At 47.9% G+C, this 24,150-nt stretch overlaps 1 protein-coding gene across 3 annotated transcripts in view; it reads right to left on the minus strand.

The window, feature by feature from the left end:
• Positions 1-24,150, minus strand: part of LOC137413746 (uncharacterized) — a 139,083-nt gene that overhangs the window by 95,982 nt on the left and 18,951 nt on the right. Inside the window, exons 1-2 of one of the 3 annotated variants that reach the window (XM_078770684.1) lie at positions 13,286-13,320; positions 6,961-7,086 (exon numbers count right to left, since the gene is read on the minus strand). The exons of 1 other annotated variant lie outside the window; for it this stretch is intronic. The gene's annotated coding sequence lies outside the window, so the exon portion shown is untranslated. Of the gene's footprint in view, positions 1-6,960; positions 7,087-13,285; positions 13,321-24,150 lie in introns of those variants that run through there. One more of the 3 variants, XR_013621958.1, reaches the window with a different exon arrangement.

Consider the following 24,150-nt stretch of genomic DNA (forward strand, 5'->3'; position numbering starts at 1 on the left):
GGTAAGGCAATCTCTAGCATCTCCTCCTCCCCCACCCCCCCCCCCCCAAAGAGGAGGGGCAAGCGATCTCGAGCATCTCCCTCCTCTCCCCCCCCCCCCCACCTCCACCACTCCAGGAGGTGGATAAGGCAATCTTCAGCATCTCCTTACCCCCTCCCCCTCCAAACCCAAGAGGAGGGTAAGGCGATCTCGAGCATCCTCCTTTCCCCCACCCTAGGTAGAGGGTAAGGCGATCTCTAGCATATCGCCCAACCCCGAAGAGGAGGGTAAGGCATTCTCTAGTATCCCCCCCCCCCCCGCTCCCTGCCCTAAGAGGAGGGTGTTGGAGCTATTCGTCAGGTTCACTATGTCAATAAATTATATTTCGTTCAAAATCATGGTAGATTAGCAAACCTATACATTTTTGGAAAGGTTATAGAATAAGGAAACTAAAAATCAATGTTTACATTTGGAGAGATACCTGTATGGCGGTCATTTTGGAAATCCAAAATGGCGACCATACAAGTATCACCGCAAATGTAAACATTGATTTTCAGATTTTCGATGTAATAACGTTTCCAAAAATGTATAGGTTTGCTAATCTACCATGATTTTGAACGAAAAAACATAGTGAACCTGACTAGTCAGGTTCACTGTGTTAACAAATATAATTTCGTTCAAAATTTTGGGCGATTAGCAAACCTGTACATTTTTGGAATCATCAGAGCATGGAGAATCCGAAAATCAATGTTGGCATTTGCACAGACACCTGCATGGCCGCCATTTTGGATTTTCAAAATGGCTGCCATAAAATACATATTTTGCGCTATCTCGGCTTCTAGTCAACCTAGAAACTTAATTAAATATGCTAATCCTATGTTTTCTGGGTCAAGGAATCCAATAAAGGCCTCAAAATAGTGCGCAGGGTTATAGAAAAGCAACAAACAAAGGTAATTGAAAACCATTGTCTTTATATTTGTGATAAAACTGTATAACATAATACATGATATTGCAAGTCCTTTGAAGTTATAGGTATGGATTTATAAAGCAAGAAAGCAGCCTTGTTAGTATCAGATGGAATTATAAGTCCTATACACAGGATCTACTTGGTCTATACCGTTCAGGAATATGCTTTTACACATCTCACTGTCCTGAGTGTCATTTTCGCAAAGGTGTCGACGCAAATGCAAACATTAATTTTTGGATTCCTCATGCTCTGAATATTCCAAAAATGTATAGTTTTGCTAATCTACCAAAATTTTGAACGAAAAAACATAGTGAACCTGACTATATGCTCGCACGATAAAACCGGACAAAATGAACGACGCCAGGAATGTTTCACTGAGCATTTTATTTCCAGCTCACTCGAAAGAACTCAAAAGCACTGAATCAGCCCATCGAACGGGTGGCAATTTATAAGTAAAGCTCAACACACAAAAGCCACGCCTCTCAGGCGGAGCGTGGTATGCAAATAGGTAAGCCAAGTGTTCACCCGGGAAAGGCAAGTCTGGACACGCCCGGGTGAGTCCGGACAAGTGACCGCTCATGTCATCGGCCGGTGCAAGGTAATTGTGACATGCTTCCGGTAACCGCTACATGCGCCCCCCCCCCAGAATTAACGTGCACCGGGAGAGTCAGTTTGAGGGGGGTCTTGATGACCCGGCCGAAACGACCCCTGGCGATTCGTGGGGATGGTGGTAGGTGGCGTGGCGGTGGATGGTCGGGCGGGGGGCTTGGTTGACGGGGGATGGCCCCGTCATGGAGGAAGGGCCAACCGTGGAGGTTGGTAGAGGTCCAAATGGCCCGGCTTGAGGCGGTCCATGGAGATGCGGTCTGGCTTGCCGCCGATGTCGATGATGAACGACTTGTCGTCCCTCTTCATGACCCGGAAAGGTCCATCGTACGGCGGCCGGAGCGGTCCCCGGTGTGCGTTGTGCTGGATAAAAACGTACTCCGCAGTGCGAAGTGCTGGGGGGACGTGAGGTTGGGGGCAGCCGTGGTGGGACGTGGGCACGGGGGCAAATCTCCTGGCGGCCTCCTGGAAGACCGAGCGTTGGCGAGCCGCGGACCAGGGGCCGGTGGCGTCAGGGATGAATTCGCCCGGCACGCGCAGTGGCTGGCCGTTGACCAGCTCGGTGGTGGAAGCCTGGAGGTCCTCTTTAGGGGCCGTTCGGAGGCCCAATAGGACCCACGGGAGCCTGTCGGCCCAACCGTCTTCCTGGAGGCTGGTCCTGAGAGCGACCTTCATCGAGCGGTTGAACCGCTCGCACAAGCCGTTGGCTTGTGGGTGGTAGGCCGTGGTGCGGTGTAGCTTGACCCCAAGGCCTGGGCAACTGCTCCCCAAAGCTCGGAGGCAAATTGCGGGCCTCTGTCGGAGGAGATGTCCGAGGGCACGCCGAAACGGGCAATCCAGGTGCCAATGAAGGCCTGCGCCACATTGGCGGATGTCGTTGATGCCAGCGGGATGGCCTCTGGCCACCTGGTGGTCCTGTCCACCATCGTGAGGAGGTGGGTGAAGCCCCGCGAGGAGGGCAGGGGTCCCACCAGGTCCACATTGACGCGGTTGAAGCGCCGTGCGGGCACGTCGAATGTTGGCAACGGGGCCTGGGTGTGCCGGTGGACCTTCGCGCATTGGCAGGCGACACAGGCGTTGGCCCAGTTGCGGACGTCCTTGCGGAGCCCCTGCCAGACGAACTTTGCTGCCACGAGCTTCTGTGATGCTTTCCGGCCCAGGTGGGAAAGGCCGTGGAGGGCGTTAAAAATGTGCCGCTGCCATCCGGTGGGCAGGATAGGGCGAGGTTGGCCCAGGGAAACGTCGCACAGGAGAACCGTGCCTGTGTCCTCGAAGGGGACATCGGCCAACCACAGGCCTGTGTCCACTGTCCGGAGGGCTTGCACCGTGGGGTCGGCGGTCTGGTCGGCCGCCATGTGGGCAAAGTCCACACACAGGTGGATGGCGTTCGCACCGGACCTGGAGAGGCAATCGGCCACAGCATTGTCCTTGCCCACAACGTGCCGGATGTCCATCGTAAATTCAGACACGGCGGAGAGGTGGCGCTGCTGGCAGGCCAACCACGGCTCCGTAACCTTGGCCATGGTGAAGACCAGGGGTTTGTGGTCCACAAACGCCATGAACGGGCAGCCCTCCAAAAGATGGCGGAAGTGGCAAACAGCCAGGTAAAGGCCGAGGAGCTCCCGTCGAAAGGGCTATACTTGCGCTCGTTAGGGCGAAGCTGCCGGCTGAAGAAGGCCAGCGGTTGCCAAGCCCCGTTCACCCACTGTTCATGCATGGCACCCATAGCGTAGTCGGAAGCATCCGTGGTGAGGGCGATGGGTGCGTCGAGCGCCGGGTGCGCCAGTATGGTCGCTTTGGCGAGGGCCAGCTTCGCGCCAGTGAACGCCGCGTCCATCTCTGTGGTCCAGGCGACGTCATGCTTGGCCGGCTTGCCCCAGGGGGCTTTGTACAGGGGGCGCATGAGTTGGGCGGAGCGAGGCATGAACCGGTAGCAGAAATTTACCATCCCCCAAAATTCCTGTAGGGCCTTCATGGAGCGGGGGCGCGGGAAACTTGTGACTGCCTCCACCTTGGTCGGCAGCGGGATGGCCCCACGCTTCATGATGCAGTGCCCCAGGAAGTCGACGGCCATTACGCCAAACTGGCATTTCCCCGGGTTGATGATGAGGCCATGCTGGCCGAGGCACTCAAAAAGCGTGCGCATGTGGATGAGGTGCTCCGCCCGGGAAGTGCTGGCAACGAGAATGTGTCCAGGTAAATGAAAAGGAAGGTGAGGTCGCACAGCATGCTGTGCATCAGCCGCTGGAAGGCCTGGGCCACGTTCTTAAGGCCGAACGGCATGCGAAGGAACTCGAAGAGGCCAAAAGGTGCAATTACCGCCGTCTTCGGCACGTCGGCCGGCTGGACGGGTACCTGGTGGTAGCCCCGAATGAGGTCGACCTTGGAAAAGATCACCCGCCCCGCCAAACGGGCGGAAAAGTCCTGTATGTGTGGTATCGGGTACCGGTCGGGGGTGGTGGCATTGTTGAGGTGGCGGTAATCGCCGCATGGTCGCCATCCGCCACCCGCTTTGGCCACGATGTGCAGGGGCGAGGCCCACGCGCTATTCGAGTGCCGCACAATGCCCAATCGCTCCAGCGCGTCGAATTCCACCTTCGCCACGGCAAGTTTGGCCGGGTCGAGGCGGCCAGCCCTGGCATAGACGGGTGGACCTGTGGTCAGGATGTGGTGTTCGACGCCGTGCTTGACGGCGATGGCCGAAAACGTCGGCTGCATGAGGGCGGGAAACTCGGCGAGTAGGCGGGTGAAATCGTCCACGGCCGGGAGCGCGGAGGCTAGCTTGGTCGGAGCGGAGCCGCTCAATGAGCAAGCGAGTGAGCTGATGGTCTCCGCGTTGATGAGCCGACGCCATTTGACTTCGACAAAAAGCCCATGCGCGCACAGAAAATCTGCACCCAGCAAGGCCATGGGCACGTTCGCCGTGATGAAATCCCACCTGAAGCGCTGGCCTGCGAATGCGACACTGTGCGAACTGAAGGTGCGGATGGAGGAGCCGTTTGCGGCGACCAAGGCGGGGCTGCACAGCGCGGCCTGTTTGTCCTGCACAGAGGTGGATATCACGCTCAGCTGAGCGCCGGTGTCACACAAAAAACGCCGCCCGGACGCTGTGTCCATGATAAACAGAAGGCTGCCTGAATGGCCGACGCTCATGGTAGGCAGCGAGCGCCGGCCTGGTCGTTTCCCAACCTGCCGAAAGTGCACAGTGGGCGGCACGTTCTGGCCTTCTGCCCGAACCTGGTGTGGTAATAGCACATGGTCCGCTCTGGTGGAGGCTCCGTCGGTCGCGTCGGGTTCGGTCGATGGGGCGTCGCGGCGGCCGCTGCTGCCAGTGGCGCCGACTCGGCCGGTGGTGGCGCTGGTCATGGCGCGGGCGTTGCTTCGGTCGGCCCAGGGTTCCAGGCGGCCGCTCCGACATGTCGCCTGGCCGAGAAAAATTTATCAGCCTCCTTGGCCAGGGTGCGAGGGTCTGTGATGGGTGAGTTAGCCAAAGCTAACCATACCTGCCTGGGTAGCTGCTGGAGGAACAGCTCGCAGAATAGGAAATCCGGGCTGTGGTCGCCGAGTAGAGCCAGCATGTGGTCCATGCAGTCGGATAGACGGGCCTCACCCAGCTCCGGGAGGTCGAGTAGTTGTCGCGCGCGTTCGGTCTCCGTGAGTCCAAACGCACCGAGGAGTAGTCCTATGAGCGCGCCGTATTTGTCAGCGTTCGGCGGGTTCTGTAGGAAGCTCAGGACCCAGGCCGCGGTGGAGGCGTTGAGCGCGGAGACCACATGGTGGTAAGCGCGTGGTGTCCTCCATAATGTTCCGCAGGGCGAATTGAGAATCAGCTTGGCCAAACCAGACGGCTGCGTGCGATTCCCAAAAGCCTGGGAGCTTCAAAGCTACAGATGACTCCATCGCTGTGTTCTTGAAAAGGGGTCACCAATTGTGGGAGCTATGCTCGCACGATCAAACCGGACAAAATGAACGACGCCAGGAATGAAGTTTCACTGAGCTATTTATTTCCAGCTCACTCGAAAGAACTCAAAAGCACTGAATCAGCCCATCGAACGGGCGGCAATTTATAAGTAAAGCTCAACACACAAAAACCACGCCTCTCAGGCGGGGCGTGGTATGCAAATAGGTAAGCCAAGTTTTCGCCCGGGAAAGGCAAGTCTGGACACGCCTGGGCGAGTCCGGACAAGTGACCACTCGCCGGTTGCGTCATCGGCCAGTGCAAGTTAATTGTGTCATGCTTCTGGTAACCGCTACATGGGTAAGGCAGTCTCTAGCATCTCCCATCCCCCCACCCACACTAAGTTGGGGGTAAGGCGATCTCTAGCATCTCCCCCATCCCCGAAAAGGGGGGGGGTAAGGCGTTCTCTCGTATCCCCCCCCCCCCCCCGCCCTAAGAGGAGGGTAAGGTGATCTCGAGCCTCGAGGAGGGGCATAAGGAAATCTCGAGCATCTCCCCACCGCCCCCCCCCCCCCCACCTTTAGAGGAGGGTAAGGTGATCTCGAGCCTCGAGGAGGGGCATAAGGAAATCTCGAGCATCTCCCCAACACCCCCCCCCCTACCAAAAGAGGAGGGTAAGGCGATCTCGAGCATCTCCCCTCCCGCCCACACTCGAGGAGGGGACTAAGGCAATCTCGAGCATCTCCCCCCCCCCCCCACCCCAAGACGAGGGTAAGGCGATTTCGAGAACCTCCCTCCACCTCCCCACTTAGGGAGGGGAATAAGGCAATCTCCAGCATCTCCCCTCCCCCCAAAGAGGAGGGTAAGGCAATCTCCAGCATCTCCCCCACCCCAAGAGGAAGGTAATGCGATCTCTCGCATCAATCTATATGCAACAATGGTGTTAGATGATGTTTGTAAAATTTCACATTGATAGGGTAAGTAGTTTCAGAGATATAATTATTTAATATTTTCCTTCAATCCAATATGGCTGCCAAACCATGTGAGCTATGATGTCATAAATTTAATAATTCAATACAAATGGGTCATCGATCATGTGCATGCAATTTCAGATTTTTAGGATGAGGAATTCGATTAATGGTCTAAGCGGAGTCCAGGTAATCATATTCCAGAATGAGCACATTCCCTCAGGAGAGATGAAATACCTTCTTTGGTACAATCTCTGAACAGGTATTTTTGGTTATCATCTCTCCAGGACAATTAAACATTCATAATAATCGATGCAGGTATTCGGTTTTGTTTAGGTGTTTCTCAATTACTCACAATTAATTTTAGGAGAACACAAATTATTCCCACACCGTGAAACACCTGGACGGCAGTTTATACCTGGGTCTGGATTCGATCCCGGACATGTTCAAGATCGTCGGTAAAGAAGGATCATTTTAGCCATGTGAGTAAGAAGTACATGACATTCCCATTGCTCTCCCTCACACCAATCCCCTTTTCTTACCTGTGCAGGTGCTTCCAGGTGTTCAAATCGAACGGTTGTTCTTCATGAAAGAGCGAATACTGTATCAAGGTCCAGGTAAATTGTAATGAGCTAAAGATTCCACCGACAACCCCCAAGACATTCCTCCTGGGAGACAAGATCACGTTTACCGATTGTTATCGAGTCGAGAAACGAACTGTTGAAACACCCGTCTGTGACGTCACAGCACATCATGACGACACAATCCACCAACAAACCCCAACAAATTCCTCCTGGGAGACAAGATCACCTGTACCGATTGTTATAAAGTTTGTTCGATCGAACATGATGGAGTTGTACAAGGACAGGGAATCGGGACTCCAGTTAACACTTCAGCCATTGTCCGATGTATACGTATAAACCACTAACCAATGGGCCAAACCTACGGTCGCACAAGATCTGCCTGAAACCCTCTTATGGTTAAACTGCCAAAATCAAGACTCTCTGCTCACCTTCACTCCTTCATTCCTCTTTTTCTCCTGCCTCTGGAACAAACTCCCTCACTCTCTTCAATCCCACTCCTCCCTCCAGGTCTTTAAAACGGCTGTTCACCACCATCTCTTATCTTCCCCAATCCAAAACCTTGATCTTTTCTACCCCCGCTAATTTAACCCCAAATCCACTTTTTTGAGGTGACTTTTGACTTCTTTCCTGGAAGTCCTTGGTGTCCTTGCGTTTAAAACCTATCCTGCCTCCCCCCCAGGCCCTCTCCCTCCAAAAACATCTCCCGATGTCCCTGCTCTCAAATGTTGTGTTTGTGTGCTTCCTCCCCTTCTCTCCCCATCTTGTCGACCGCTCCCCTTTTTATATACTTTGTTTGCTTCTTTGTTTTATTTGTTTGTTTGATAAATGTTAGCTCTTTCACGAGCCTCGACTCTGTATACAAAAAAACAAAAAAAACAAAACAGGTATCAAACAATGGTCTTTGAACGTGATTCACTTCGCTCGAGGAATCGACTCAGAAATGATGGGACACGCGTTATAAACCGAGTTACCTGGTGTGGATCGGGTTTTCAATCACACCTTAATACTTCTTCCTCTTTTTTGAGGTTTACTGGCGCTTTCAGAGCCACGAGGCTCTATATACACCACGCACCCTAACATCCAAACAAACCAACCAGGAGATTAACACGAGAAAAACTAGAGACTCACACTGCTAACCCCGTCTCTTTGATAAACTTTAAAACTGTTCTACAAAACCCAGGATGTTTCAGATCCAGCCAGCAAAAGGCTTCCGGCAGACCTGACCACGTGATCCCCATTCCGCGGACAGAAAGCTGAAGACGAGATCTAGCATTATTATAACGTGGACAAAAGGAAAAAACATGGTCCAGATCTTCGGGAACCTTACACCGATCGCACCACCCCGAGGGATGGCACCCGATCCTGTGAAGATAAAAATTGAGAAAACAATGTTTAATTCTAAGTCGAGATAAGTTAGACTGCTCCCTGCGAGGGAGCCGGGGAGACGACCCCAAGGACAAGATCGATGGATGCACCTCGTGACACCACCTCCCCTTAGGGGAGGAGTCCCACTGCCTTTTCCATATAACATTAATTTTCTGTTTAATTCGATTAGAGAGGTCTGCCTGGCCGAGCAGAACCGGGGTTTCGAAATCCAGATTGAGGGTGCGTTTGGCCGCCTGATCACACACTTCGTTGCCTGCAATGCCCACATGGGCCGGGACCCAGCATAGATCGACGACCGTGCCCCTCCAATGGGCCAAACTTACGAGATGAATTACCTTAAGAACCAATTCGTTCCTATTGCCAGGCTGGAACGACCTAAGCGCTATCAGAGCCGAGAGAGAGTTGGAACATATGACCGCGCAGAGGGGATAAAAGTCTATAATCCATTCAAGAGCCAAAACAATTGCATAAAGTTCTGCCGAAAATACCGACAGGTGGTCTGAAAGCCTGAAAGCCTTGGTCACCTTCACATCAGGGATGCAGAAGGCAGCCGCAGTACGGCCAAGACCCGGACCTTTGGAGCCATCTGTATAAGCATGGAGAGATTGACTCCAGAACTTGTGAATGAATTCCACAGCCATGTCACTTGTCGCGACGGGATTGTCCCTGTCTGTCATACTCTCTAAATCCAAGTCAATTCTTGGAACCACGAGGGTCCAAGGCGGCCATCGGGACACTTTATTGGCTGTGTTAACCGGGGGGAGGTCCAACCCCAACCCTTTAACCGCCCTAACACACTTGAGACCAAAAGGGGGGGAGCCGACGGAGATTACCGAGAGCATGATACTCCCAGCAATCCAGGAACAGAGAACTGCCAGGATGATTTACCCCGAAGGAAATGCATTTGGACCAGTATTTGAGAATAGACACTTCCCATCGACGTGACAAAGGCAGCTCACCCGCTTCAACCAGGAGAGCGCTCACTGGAGAGCTTTTAAAGGCACCAAGACATATGCGGAGAGCTTTGGACTGAAATCCTTCCAACCTCCTCCGGATGGACAGGGACATGTCCCAAAAGGCTTGACACCCGTAATCAAAGTGCGAACGTGTTAGAGCTCTGTACAAGATAAGGAGGCTATCCTGGTGGGCACCCCAAGAAGTACCCGAGATACAACGGAGAAGGTTGAGACCCTTCGAGCACTTATCTACAAGTTTGGCACAATGGGCATTCCAGGTTAAGCCCTTATCAAAGATCACCCCCAAAAAGGGGACCACCGGAGAGACTTTTAGGGCCGTGCCATTGACTGTTAATCTGACGTCCTCAACCTTTCTCTTGAGAGTAAAGATTCCAAGCTTAGACTTTGGCCCAGAGATGGCAAAACCCCATTTTGCAGCCCACTGCTCAATACTGACATCAGCCTGAAGGTGCTTGGAGATGAACGCACAGTTCCTGCCCCGAACCCAGATAGCTATATCATCGGCAAACAAAGACAAATTGCCCTGCACCCCTAGAAGAGAGGCAACATCATTTATCATTATGTTGAAAAGGGTGGGACTAATACAACTACCCTGAGGAATACCCTTTTTAGTGAGAAACACGGAGGACAGAGCAGCACCAACACGCACTTGAAAAGATCTGCCAGACAGGAAATCATGGACCCACCAGAAAAGTCTGCCCCTGATGCCTAACAGGTGAATCTTAAACAGAAGACTGTCCCTCCAGACAGAATCATAGGCCTTCTGAATATCAAGGAAAACCCCCAGCACCGACTCGCGGCCGATGAAAGCCTTCCTAATGTCATTCGCCAGAGAGACTATTTGATCTGAAGAGGACCGACCCCTCCTGAATCCACTCTGACATCTATTAAGCAGATTATTCTTTTCTAAGTAAAATATCAGGCGTTCATTAACCATCTTCTCCATAAGTTTGCTAACAACAGAAATAAGAGCTATAGGGCGATAAGAGGATGGGTCTGTAGGATCCTTACCAGGCTTTAGAACAGGAATGATTATGGAATGCTTCCACACACCAGGGAGCCGACCTGAAGCCCAGACCTTATTGATCAACACCTGAAACACTTCCAAGACACTATCATCCATGTGCTTGAACATGGAGTGAGTGAGCGAATCAGAGCCATGAGCACTATTCTTGGACTTGGAAATGACCTGCTTTAATTCACCCAGAGAGAAATCCATGTTAAGCGGGGAGTTATCCGGGCTCACATCACAGAGAATGTCTTTGTGCTGGGAGACAAACTGACGCTTGGCCTCACCTGACTCCGAATCGACAGGATCATCACCTGACTGATCTGAAAAGAAGGACGCTAAAGCAGAGGCCTTCTCCTGGCTTGAATAAACAGGGGCATTATTGCTGACCAGCCAAGCTATCGACCACCCTCCACCATTCCTACCATACATACTTCTAACCCTACACCAAACAGAACTAATGGAGGTGTCCGGATTAATAGACGCACAAAATGCTCGCCAAGACTCTGACTTGGCGCGTTTAATTACCCGCTGAGCTTGAGCTCTTCTTCTCTTGAACTCGATGGCATCTTGAAGCAGCAAGGATTTCCTAACTTTTTTAAAGGAAGACTTTCTGGCCTTAATGGCCCTCGCGCAATCCTCATTCCACCAGGGAACTTTAATTCTCTGACCGATCTGACCTTTACAAGTGGGGATAGACTCGAGAGCACTGCGATAAACTCCTTTGACTATACTATTACTGAAGACATCAGGATTCTCGTTAAGTAATTCAGGCTTGACCAGCTAGGAGCAACATCTGGAAAACTTACCCCAATTAGCCCTGGAGAGACTCCAAGAGGGAGGCCTATCCAACCCCTCCAGATCTCTCTCCAATTTGAGGTGAGTGGACACCGGAAGGTGGTCACTACCCAGACTGTCTGGAAGAACCCTCCATGCACACCTTGCTGCAAGCGAGGCAGAGACTATCGTGAGGTCAAGAGGGGAAGACGGACCAGAGCCAGGATTTATGAAAGTTCCACTACCATCACTCAGTATTACTAAGTCAAGGTCGTCCATCACCTTCTCCACACAAGAACCATTACTGTCCGTGAGCTTAGAGCCCCATAGAGTGTTGTGGCTGTTGAAGTCACCGCACCAAAAGATTGACCCTTCGCACTTGCATAAAACCTCTTTAAGCACAAGAACATTCAAAGAGAGACACGGATTATAAAAGTTAACCACTGAGAAGGTCTCACTAGGGCTAGGAAATAAAACCACATTACACTCCAACTCCACATGACAATCAATAACCCTATGAGGAACTCTGGACCTCACAAAGACCTCACAAAAACCCCACATCCCCCCCCCACCCCCCCACTGCCCCTAGCTCTATCCCTGCGAATTAACAAATAATTTGGAATCCTATATGAAATGTGGCTCTTTAACCAAGTTTCTTGGATACATATTATATCTGGTTTTACTATGAGATCACTTAAAAATTTAATAAACTCTGAACCGTGAGCATGTAAACTTCTCGCTTTCCATTGAAGGAGCCTCAGTCCTCAAGAAAGGGGGGGTCTTTCTGAGGCCTGGACTTCGACCCGCTCCTCTTGTGCCCCAACAGAGCATGGATCTGACCAATGGAAAATTCCTCCCAACCCAGATGCTTAGCCGCGGCAACCGACACAGCACGGATTTTGTCCATTCGACTAGACGCTACTGCAGAGCAGTTGATAGATTCGGAAATAAACGCAATAAACGCGTCTTTAGAAATATTTAAATCTGAATCAGATTTGGCTCTCTGATTGACACTCGACTCGCTCAGTTTCAGCCTGTACTCCTACTGTTTTAGTAGCGACCTTCACCGAGCCAATGGGATTAGAGTTACGCAAACCTGCATACGAGGCAGGTTTAGTCCCAGAAACTTTCGAAGCGGCTTCAGCATAAGTTAATTTTTCCTTTACCTTTACCTGCTGAATTAGCGCTGCTTTTTGATAAACCGGGCAGCCTCGGAAAGCAGAGCTTTGCGCCCCACCACAATTCCCACAATGTATTTGCTCACTCGGGCAAGCGCTACGCTCATGATCGCCATTCTGCTGCAGTGAACCTTGCCCCGACAAGCTGGGGCCGTAAGGCCAAACCTCTGCCACTTGTAGCATCTAAGAGGAGCCGGTATGTAATCTCTTACCGTGAAGGCCAAATAGCCGAGCACTACCTTTGATGGAAGGCAAGAACCACTGAAGGACAGCAAGACTGATAAGGTGTTCACCTTCTCTCCATCCCTGAATGTGGTCAGACGGCGAGCCTCTGTCACTCCACTGGAGGCCAAATAACTCTTAATCTCTTCAATTTCTATGGATGAATCCACCCCATAGATGACACTACGACATTCTCTCATGTACTTTGGGATTTGACACGAAACACAGACCTCACCAAAATGGGTTGCTTTCAACACCTTGTCCCTTTGCCCGGCTGACTTGCACTCAAGGAGCAGGTCGCCAGACCGAAGCACTTTCGCAGACACTACTTCCCCGAACTCTTTCTTTATGAGCTCTGCTAACTTTATAGGGTTGGACGGACCCACACGATTAGGCCTCTCAACGGCCGCCACAATGACCACAAACTTATCGAGCGAATCAACGGGGTTGCCAGAGGCCTGGGAAAGGGAAGCCCTACGCTTGGGCTTCCCAACTGGGGACACCTCATCAGAGGACACCTGGCCTCCCCTCGCTCTCTCTTCCGAGGTTTACCAACAGATTTAAAAGACCCCTCCCCATCCTCTCCCGAGAGACTCTCCATTTATTCCTACTAGCGGGAATTTAATCTGGACCGGGAATAAAGCCCGGAAGAGCGAGCGACGAGACCGCAACGAGATCGCAACGAGATCGCAACAAAAACGAAACGAGGATCACGCAGCCCGATCGCCACCCACCTTAATACTCCATCTCGTGATGACTTTTTTATCACGTTGCTGCGTAAACGATGACGTAGTACGTCGGTGAAACAATTCTGGTGTCACGTGTTCCCGATTAATCGAACAAATGCTCGTCGCACCTTTACCTTATTAACAGGAGTGTCTCGTGGGTTTCAGCAGGAATGTGTAATTTGTTCAGGATGCCGGCGATAGCTTGCCTACTCTTTTTGAAGTACACCGTGGGATCTTTAACGTTCACCAACTAATGCTAGCACATAGGACGTCCGGCTTTACGTCCATCCGAGGGACAAATGTGAACACATTGATGAATCACCTGCCTGTGAAACACCAGGACGGCAGTTTATACCGGGATTCGAACCCAGCCACCCGTGGTTGTCTGGAGCTTTGGAACTCGTTGCTCTTCAATATGATAATCTACCATATAAAACACTGTGTGTGTGTGTGTGTGTGTGTGTGTGTGTGTGTGTGTGTGTGTGTGTGTGTGTGTGTGTGTGTGTGTGTGTGTGTGTCTGTCCCCCTTCATAAGGGTCGGCTTTAAAGGCTTTGAGTAGAGCTTTCGGAGGGATTTGAGTTGGGGAATGGGGGTGGGGGGGGGGGCAGGTGGGTTTAAATGGGCAATCTTTGAACATGACTGTGTCAACCGGTAAAAATAATTAAATGACTGAGGACCCAAAAGACCCAGGAGACCCAAAATACCCTGTAGACTGTTAAAGACACAAAGGATCCGAAAGACCCAGAAGACCTGAAGGACCCCGAAGACCCAAATTTTAGGGAAGACCCAAAAGACCCAAACACCCAAAATACCTGAAGACCCAAAATACCCTGTAGACTGTTAAACATCCAAAAGACTAAAAAGACCCTGAAGACACAATGGACCCCAAATACCCAAAAGACCCAAACAACCCTAAGGACCCAAATGACAAAGAGGACCCAGAAGGACCCAGAAGACCCCAAGGACTCTGAAGACCCAAAATACCCCAAATACCAAAAAGACTGAAAAGACCCTATAGGCCCCGAACACCAAAAAGACACCGAACCCTGAAAAGACCCTGAACGTTGAATATATAAAACCAGGTACCTCCAGGTACCAGGTGAAAAGACCCTGAAGACCCTGAACACCAAAAATACCCTGAACACATAAAAGTCCCAGAAGACCCAAAATATCCCGAAGACCCAAAAGACCCCAAACACCACGAACACTGAAAAGAACACGAACATCGAAAAGACCCCGAACACCAAAAAGACCCTGAACATTGAATATATAAAACCAGGTACCTCCAGGTGAAGCAAAATAGCAGCAAAATAGGTGAAGTACAGGTAAAAATAAAAACCAGGTACCTCCAGGTACCAGATTCAGAAAATCCAGTATCCAGTATCCAGTATCCAGTATCCAGTAAATCCAGTATCCAGCATCCAGAAAAGACCCCAAACACCGAAAAGACCCTGACGACCCAGAAGACCCCGAAGACCTCAAATATTGAAAAGACCCCGAAGACCCTGAAGACCCAAAATATCCCAAAGCCCCCAAAAAATCCCGATCACTAAAAATACCCAGAATACCCAAAAGACCCTGAATACCCAAAATACCCCGAACACCTAAAATACCCCGGAGACCCAATAAACCCCAAAGACACAAAATACCCCGAACACCCAAAATATCCTTAAGGACCATGAAGACAAAAACACTCAAAATATCAAAAAGACCCAAAAGACTGAAAAGACACCGAAGACCCAAAATACCCTTGAAGGGAAACCCAAATGCAAATTTTTTTTTCTTCTGAAAACCATTTACAATCATTAATCAGTCTAATTTGAAGGGGGTTTTATTTTATTTTATTTGTGAATCAGAAAGTGCTGAAAAAAGCCACAGAGTGTCGATTTTCGAATTTGCCAGTGACATTACATTGTGAACTCACTGTGATCCTGCTGGCGACAGTACATAGAGACAATGCATTCCGAGCTTTTTTTTTTTTTTTTTTTTTTTTGTATACAAGATCGAGGCTCGTGAAAGAGCGAACATTAATCACACAGAAAGACAAACCGACACATAAAACATATAACAGAGGGAGCGGTAGACAAGATAGGGAGAGAGGGGGAAGGACACAAACACAACATTTGAGAGCAGGGACCGAGAGACATGGAGACATCTCGAGAGATCTGAGAGAGGGCGAGGGCTTTGGGGGGGGGGCGTGGGAAGGGGGCGGTGGGAGAGGTATAAAACATATGGACACTGCCAGGACTTCCAGGAAAGAAGTTGGAATTTCAAACAAGGTGGATCTGGGGTGAATTAGCGGGGGTAGAAAAGATCAAGGTTTTGGATGGGGGAAGATAAGAGATGGTGGTGAACAGCTGTTTTAAAGACCTGGAGGGAGGAGTGGGATTGAAGGGAGTGAGGGAGTTTGTTCCAGAGGCGGGAGAAAAGAGGAATGAAAGAGTGAAGGTGAGCAGAGAGCCGAGATTTCGGCAGTTTAACCATCAGAGGGTTGCTGGCAGATCTTGTGCGACCTGTAGGAATATTTGGGGGACAGAGCACAGAGAGAGCTGGGGGTGCAAGGCCGGAGAGGAGTCGGTAGAAGACAGAAAGACCACCTACCTGCCTGCGGTGAGTGAGTGAAAGGCCCTCAGAGATGGCTTCATCGCGGGAGATTCCAATAATTCTGAAAGCTTTGGTTTCAACAGCGTGAAGCCGAGCTAGGTGTGAGGCAGGAGCACCGGCCCATAGGGGAGAACAGTATTCCATTGAGCTGCGGATGAAAGCCTTGTATGTGGTGAGGAGCTCAGGTGTGCCTAGGAAGGACTTCGCACGACGGAGGATGCCCAGTCGGCGACTGGCTTTGGAGGCCAGCTTGGAAATGTGGTTTTCCCAAGAAAGATCATGGCAGATAGTGAGACCCAAAATCTTGAGCGACAGAACTTCTTGGAGAGGATTGTTGAGAAAGTAGATGGGAGGGTTGTCCAGTCGATCTTTTCGGAGAGACATAGTAAGAGTGTGAGATTTGTCAGGATTGAAAGACATGTTCCACTTGTTTGACCAGTCTGTGATTTTGTCCAGGTCTTCAGAGAGTGAGGAGGCAGCAGACTGCCGATCTGAGGGAAGAGGAATGGAGCGGCAGAGAGTGGAGTCATCAGCAAAGAGATAGAGAGGATTTTCGAGAGAGTCAGAGAGATCATTGATGAAGACCAGAAAAAGCACGGGGCCCAGAACACTGCCTTGGGGAACTCCAGCCTGAACAGGAAGAGGAGATGAGAGAAACCCATTCAGGGCCACACGTTGACGACGACTAGAGAGGAAGTCCGCCAGCCATGCGTGGAGATTTCCATGGATACCAAAGGAGGAGAGTTTGGTGAGCAGAGCGGGGTGCCAGACCGTGTCGAAGGCACGTGATATGTCGAGGGAGACAGCTCTAATTTCCTGTTTGGCATTGAGGACCTCCATCCATTGTTGAGACAGCAGAAGCAGCATGTCCAGAGTAGAGTGACCTGGTCTGAAACCAAATTGATGATCAGAGATCAAGCCATTGGAGAAGAGGAAAGATTTCATATCCGAAGCAATGATGGATTCCATGACTTTGCTGATAATTGGGAGAAGGCTGATTGGTCTGTAGTTGCTAGGATCTGTTTTTGCACCTTTTTTGTGCAAAGTGGTGATGTTGGCTGATTTCCAAGCAGATGGCAGTTGACCTTGAGCAAAAGAGAGGGTGAAGAGAACAGAGAGAGGGTGAGATAGAGCAGCAGAGCAGGATTTTAGGACCCGTGGGCTGATGCCGTCGGGTCCAGTTGCAGAATCAGAGTCGAGGGTTGACAGAAACTTTTCCACCTTGTCAGGAGGAAAGGACACGGAGTCCAGGAGCAGCAGGGTACGACTGGGTATGGTGGGTACAGAGAGGGATGGGTTTGGGACACAAGATTTAGAGGCAAACACAGAGTTGAGGCATTCAGCTTTTTCACGTGCGGAGTCAGCTGTGTAGCCGTTTGAGGTAAGGGAGGGGATGGAGGGGGAACAAACACCAGAAACGGATTTGACCAGACGCCACCAGGATTTGGAAGAGGGAGACAGATAAGAGAGTTCGGTCTTGAGAATGGAGAGATATTGTTTCCTGGCTCTCCTGAGGGTGGACACACACTTGTTTCGGGCTTTGTGAAAGGAAATGAGATTTCCTTCCGTTGGATTTGCTTTCCAGGAGACGAAGGCAAGTTGTTTCTGGGCAACAGCCTCACCACAAGATTCCGTGTACCATGGACGGGAGGAAGGGTATGACAACTGAAGACGAGATGGGATAAATCTGTGCATGAGAGAGAGCAATTTACTTTGGAAGAATTCCCAGGATGAGTTGATGTCAGAGGTGGTAGAGATGGGAGACCAGTCCAGATGATTGATGGCTGCTTGAAGACCGTGCCAGTTGGCCTGAGTGAAATGCCAGACTCGTCGACGCTGAGCAGGCTCCCTGAGGATGGTCAGAGAGATGTCCACTTTAACAAGGACATGATCAGATGATCCGATCGGAGCAGAAGAAGAGCAGCAGACATTTTCAGGGAAGTTAGTCATAACCAAGTCCAGAAGAGAAGATGTTCCGTTGACTGAGATCCGGGTCGGGAAATTGACAGATTGTGTCAGTCCCAGTGAGTCGCAGAAGTCCTTTGCTGAGGAGCCATGGCTGGTGAGAGAGGTACCCACACCCAGCCAACTGGCATGATGACAGTTGCTCGGATTCCGATCGGATTCCGATAAGGATTCCGATAAGGAGCAAACTGTGCTCGGATTCCGATAAGGATTGGGGATGTTGGAGGAGGTGGTGTGTGTGGGTTCGTTGTTGGTATTGTTAGCGAGGGTGATGTTTGCTGGGGGATGGTGTGGGGTGTTCGTGCGTATTGTTGGTGAGGGTGATGGTTGTAGAGGGATTGTGAGGGCATGGTGCAGGGGTAGGGGGAGGAAGAGGAGGGGTAGGGGGAGGAAGAGGAGGGGTAGGGGGGGAGAGGTGGGTGGAGGTTTGTTGTGGGTACTGTTAGCTAGGGTGATGGTTGATGGTTTGTTTGTTTGTTTGTTTTTGAAAAATTGGGATGCCTCAAAAACCAAGGCCACCAAAGTTGAACAGACAGATGGGTGTTGGTATTGTTAGTTAGGGTGATGGTTGATCGGGGATTATGAGAGGATGGTGGAGGGGAGGAAAGAGAGTGGTGTGGGGTTGTCGTGGGTATTGTTAGCTAGGGTGACGGTTGAAGGGGGATTTTGAGGAGATGGGGGAGGGGAGGGAGGGAGGAGGAGGTATGGGGATGTCATGGGTATTGTTAGCTCTGGTGACGGTTGAAGAGGGATTTTGAGGAGATGGTGGAAGGGAGGAGGGGTGAAGAGGTGAGTGTAGTTTGGTCGTGGGTGTTGTTAGCTTGGGTGATGGCTGATGTTTGTTTTTTTCTGGCAAATTGAGATGCCTCAAAACCAAGGCTACCTGAGTTGAACAGAGATCCAGCAATATTACCAAAGGAAACAAGAACGCCACTCAATAGAGCACATACTCCCACCGTGGGTCAAGTTGGAATAATACGTTTTGTTTAACATCCCCTCTCCCCAAAACATTAAATGAAAAAGAAAGTAGGCCCAAACTGTCAGAGAATACATTTTGATATATCTCGGAATTAGGGGAGAAAAACATCATTTAAGAATAAGAATAAAAACTTTAATGCAGTAAAACAGAAAAAAGATTTCCCAAAAAAATTCCCCCCAAAAAATCCTGGATCTGGAATAATATCCTGAGCTTCACCAAAAACTAATCAATTCTTCCTTATCCCAAAGGCAATCACCCTACCAACTTTCATCCAAATCCGTTCAGAACTTTTCCAGATATCTTGTTCATAAACACACGAACACACGAACATACGAACAAACACACACACGGACGGACACGATCGAATGCATTACTCCCTGGCAGGAGTAATAAACCTGAAAATCGCAAAGCCAGAATTATTTATTTGGTCTGGGAAGCCCATGCGAGGTTTCTTCTTCTTCAGCCTCTCACAACCCTGGGTGAATATGCGATCTTTAAAAAAAAAAAGTCGGAATTTTGCCAAATCTGTTTCATTCCTTTGTTAATATACCTCAGCCATTGACAAATCTGGAATTATAATTTTATTTGAGGCTCAAATTAACCCGGGAGATTGTGTCAAACGATGCCTGCAAGTCTGTGCATGTGATAAATAATTAATCGTCCACAGTTGCAGACTCTTCTTCTTATTCACGCAATAACAACTTCTAGCTTCCAGACCGTACATCCAGTCATCTTCAAATTTTGCACACTTGTTACTCCTCATGAATTCTATTACAGTATGAGGTTTCACATCGATCAATGAAGTGGTTCAAGAGATATAAATGTTTTCATCATTTGCGTTTAATTAACGATGTCTGCCAAACCACGTGACCGATCGCAAATTCCAAAAGGAAATTTTAGTAGACTGATATGCTGAACAGATCTGTGAGGTCACCCCTCGATTGGATCACAAATGAGGGAGGAGCTAGGTTTTAAAGGTTTGTACTTAAAAACGTCATAACTCTGAAACCATGTGATGCATGACGTCATGCTCGCTGACTATTTTGTTCGTCATGGGTAGGCGATTCTGCCTGCAAAGATTGGCCTCGATATGTTCAGGCGTTTTGGAGAAAATTGGATTTTAGTGTTTTTTACTCAAAACAATTGGGCGGCCGAACCACGTGACCTGTGACATCATCATTACCATTAAAATATTCTACAGACCGAGTCCCTCCTATGTTGAAAATTTGCTCTCAATCGGTCCAATTATTGCAGAGAAAATACTTTTTAAAGGGAAACAGAAAAAAAAATCCCAAAACAATTCCCCTAAAAAATTCCTGGATGCGGAATAATATCCTGAGCTTCACCAAAAACTAACCAATTCTTCCTTATTCCAAGGGCAATCATCCCACCAACTTTCATCCAAATCAGTTCAGAACTTTTCCAGATATCTTGTTCACAAACACACAAACACACATATGCACATCTCGTTTTTTTCATTTCTGTTCCTCACAACTCTATCCCTCGCTTTCATTCACAGACACACACACACACACACACACACACACACACACACACACACACACACACACACACACACACACACACACACACACACACACACACACACACACACACACACTTAATTAATTATACAGTATCAGTTGTTCCTAAACTTAAATAATTTAAAGGATTGTTGTAAATGATGTTAATTTTACAACATCCCATATTCAACTTTATTTAAATTGTAAACCTCAAAACATAGTTCCTCTACCTAAAGCAAGAGCCTTAACCCGTAAGCAATTGACTAGTTTCCCGACTGCATGGATCATCAGCTGGGCACCGTTCTTCTTCGAGGTTTCGATCCTTTCAGCCCAGGACCTCTCCAAACGGCGGGTCCACAACCTCGATCATGGATCCACATCAATTGATGGTAAATCAGTGGATCCACAACCTCAGTTGCATCCAGGCAGTCAGTCAACCCATCAATGCAACATCACTTATTCCAACTTTACTTGCAATAGGATTTAATGTGTTATCATATATTTATAACTTTCCTTACACACTCTATAATATGATAATATCATTAAATCATTCACATCTTACCCTTAAACACATCAATCGACCAAACAGCATGACCACACCACCTACCTTTCTATCAAACTCTATTTCGAATGTTCAAACTGTCATTTATAACGCTTTTTGGCATGGTGCCATATCCTAGCAACCACTGATTCCTAGCAACATTAATTTGTAGTATATTTAATTATTATATTGTACTGTATTTACATAAAGATCTCATGAATAATATTATATTGTACTGTACTTGTATTATATTGTACTGTAATATAATATTATATTGTACACTTCGAATGTTCAAACTGTCATTTATAACGGTTTTTGGCATGGTGCCATATCCTAGCAACCACTGATTCCTAGCAACATTAATTTGTAGTATATTTAATTATTATATTGTACTGTATTTACATAAAGATCTCATGAATAATATTATATTGTACTGTACTTGTATTATATTGTACTGTAATATAATATTATATTGTACACTTCGAATGTTCAAACTGTCATTTATAACGGTTTTTGGCATGCTGCCGTATCCTAGCAACCACTGATTCCTAGCAACATTAATTTGTAGTATATTTAATTATTATATTGTACTGTATTTACATAAAGATCTCATGAATAATATTATATTGTACTGTACTTGTATTATATTGTACTGTAATATAATATTATATTGTCCACTTCGAATGTTCATACTTTCATTTATAACGCTTTTTGGCATGCTGCCGTATCCTAGCAACCACTGATTCCTAGAAACATTGATTTGTAGTTTATTTAATTATTATATTCTACTGTATTTACATAAAGATCTCATTAATAATATTTTTAATATTCGTATTGTATTTCACGAATTCGATTTGGTGTAGTTTTGTGATTTTATAGAAAACTTGTTTTAATCTACCAACTACAGCTCCCTGCGCTAACATACGTCTGACTAGTTGTTGTAATTTATTGACCAGTTCAGAGCTGTGTGTGGTTGCTCTCACAGTCCTAATTATTTCACCTGCAACCGTACCATAAAATAGCTTTTTGGGAATGTTGCTGTCTAAGAAAGGCATTCGGACAATGTGGAATGGAAATGCATCCCCTTTATCAAATAATTTGGTGTGAAATTTATTATTATGGATATCAATTTGTAATTCTAAAAAGGAAACTGAAGTGGAAGTTTGGTTTTCCTTTTTTAATTCAGGTTCTTTTGGATATATATCATCATGAAGCTGCTCAAATATAAATCCATCATTAATTGCCAACAGATCATCAATGAACCTGAAGATGTTTCCGCATCTTCGTGCAGTTGTTAATTTATTCCTGCACATGTTCTGGACCCAATCAAACTCGTACATGTGCAGAAACAAATTCGCAAAGAAAGGGGCCGGATCTGAACCCATGTTTGCTGGAGTATCTTGTTGCCAAATGTAAAGAAACTGTTGTTTAGAAGAAATCGAATACTTTCTTTGAGTTTACTTTTTGAAAAACTACATGAATATTGATTATCCTTTACAGACCAGTGTGCTCTGTTTTGATATACATTAATGTATACTCTATTACCTCCTGCAAATGCTTTATCTATTGCTCTGTCCAATGCGGTTACTAGCTTGTCATGTGGAATGTTTGTGTACAATGTGGAAAAATCAAAGGTTGAAAGATATTTTGCTTTACCCTTGTTATTAATGTTGTGGACACTGTCGATTATATTATCGGTTTGGAATTGTCAATGATAATAATAATAATAATGCATTTATTTTATATAGCGCTTTTCAGGAAGCCCAAAGACGCTTTGACAGAGTGCAAAACATAACGCATAGCAAAACATAAAGACAATTGCAAAAAAAGAAGAATCAATAGGGAAATATTCAAAGCACAAAGGAGGGAGAAGGAGAGGAGATAGTCAGGGGTTAGATGCTGTGGGTTAAATGTTGAATGCAGTGTTGAACAGGTGGGTCTTGAGTGATGTTTTGAATGTGGTGAGTGAGGAGGAGTCTCTGATGGTGTGAGGTAGCGAGTTCCAGAGGGTGGGAGCAGCGATGGAGAAGGCCCTGTCCCCCCAGGATCTAAATTTGGTCCGGATGGGGGGGGTCAGGAGGTTGGTACCAGCAGAGCGGAGGTTGCGGGTGGGAGTGTGTCTGGAGAGGAGGTCAGCCAGGTAGGATGGGGCCAGGTTATGGAGGGCTTTGTAGGTCAAGAGGAGGATTTTGTACTGGATTCTCTGGGAGATGGGGAGCCAGTGAAGCTTGTAAAGGACGGGGGTGATGTGGTCACGGGTCCGGGAATGGGTGAGTAGACGGGCAGCGGAGTTCTGAATGTATTGGAGTTTATTGGTGATTGTTGAGGGTGAACCATAAAGGAGGCTATTGCAGTAGTCCAGACGGGAAGTGATGAAGGCGTGGATGAGGGTTTCTGCAGCCACAGAGGAGAGGGATGGACGGAGACGGGCGATGTTTTTCAGGTGGAAGAAGGCTGTCTTTGTGATCTGTTTAGTGTATTTGTCGAAGGAGAGGGTTTGGTCCAGAATTTCTTAATACCAGATTAAATCTTCACTATTTCATGGTAGTTTTTTAAGCATTTATAGATTAGGTTCATTGCCGCTGTAATACTGCCCGACAAAGGTTTCAAACTACATTCTCTACTTGCGATGATGAACTCATCTTACAAGGGTGTTTGTGCATTTTTGGGATCCAGTAAATGAATGGTAATTTATGGTGTTTATCCGGAACTAGCAGTCTTCTCACCGTTGAGTGATTTGTATGGTGTTGTATCAAGTCTGATTTGTTTTCGTTACTTATTTTGTAGGTCTTTGAAATTCCCGTGTCTAAGCCCAATTCTTCCAAAAGTGTTTGAATGGAGAATGTTTTACATACAAATGCAATATTATTATTTGCTTTGTCAATTGGAACAATAACATATTGTGTTTGAAACTGCCTTCAGCAATCACGAGTCTCTGGATTGTTTAAAATTGCCTTTGGATTATTGATTCGAACTTTTCTTTTCAAATCAACAACTCTCCTTTTCACATGTTTCTCTACCTCCTCCAACCATAAAGCCATTTGTGTGTTTGGTACTTTATGTTTATCAATTTGTTCTTTCATCCATTCACCCAGTCCCAACATTGTAAGTTCCATTGCTTTATTCCAGTTTACTCTTTTGTTTTCTCTATAATTTGGTCCTTTTGTCAGTAATGCACGTAATCTTTTATCTTTCACTATTCTGAGATCACCTGTGATGACGTGTTTATGATGTGGATCTTTGAATGTGGAATGTTCA

The sequence above is a fragment of the Myxine glutinosa genome, chromosome 1, assembly GCF_964187855.1.
Source record: "Myxine glutinosa chromosome 1, kmMyxGlut1.1, whole genome shotgun sequence".
In the NCBI taxonomy this organism is placed as follows: Eukaryota; Metazoa; Chordata; class Myxini; order Myxiniformes; family Myxinidae; genus Myxine; species Myxine glutinosa.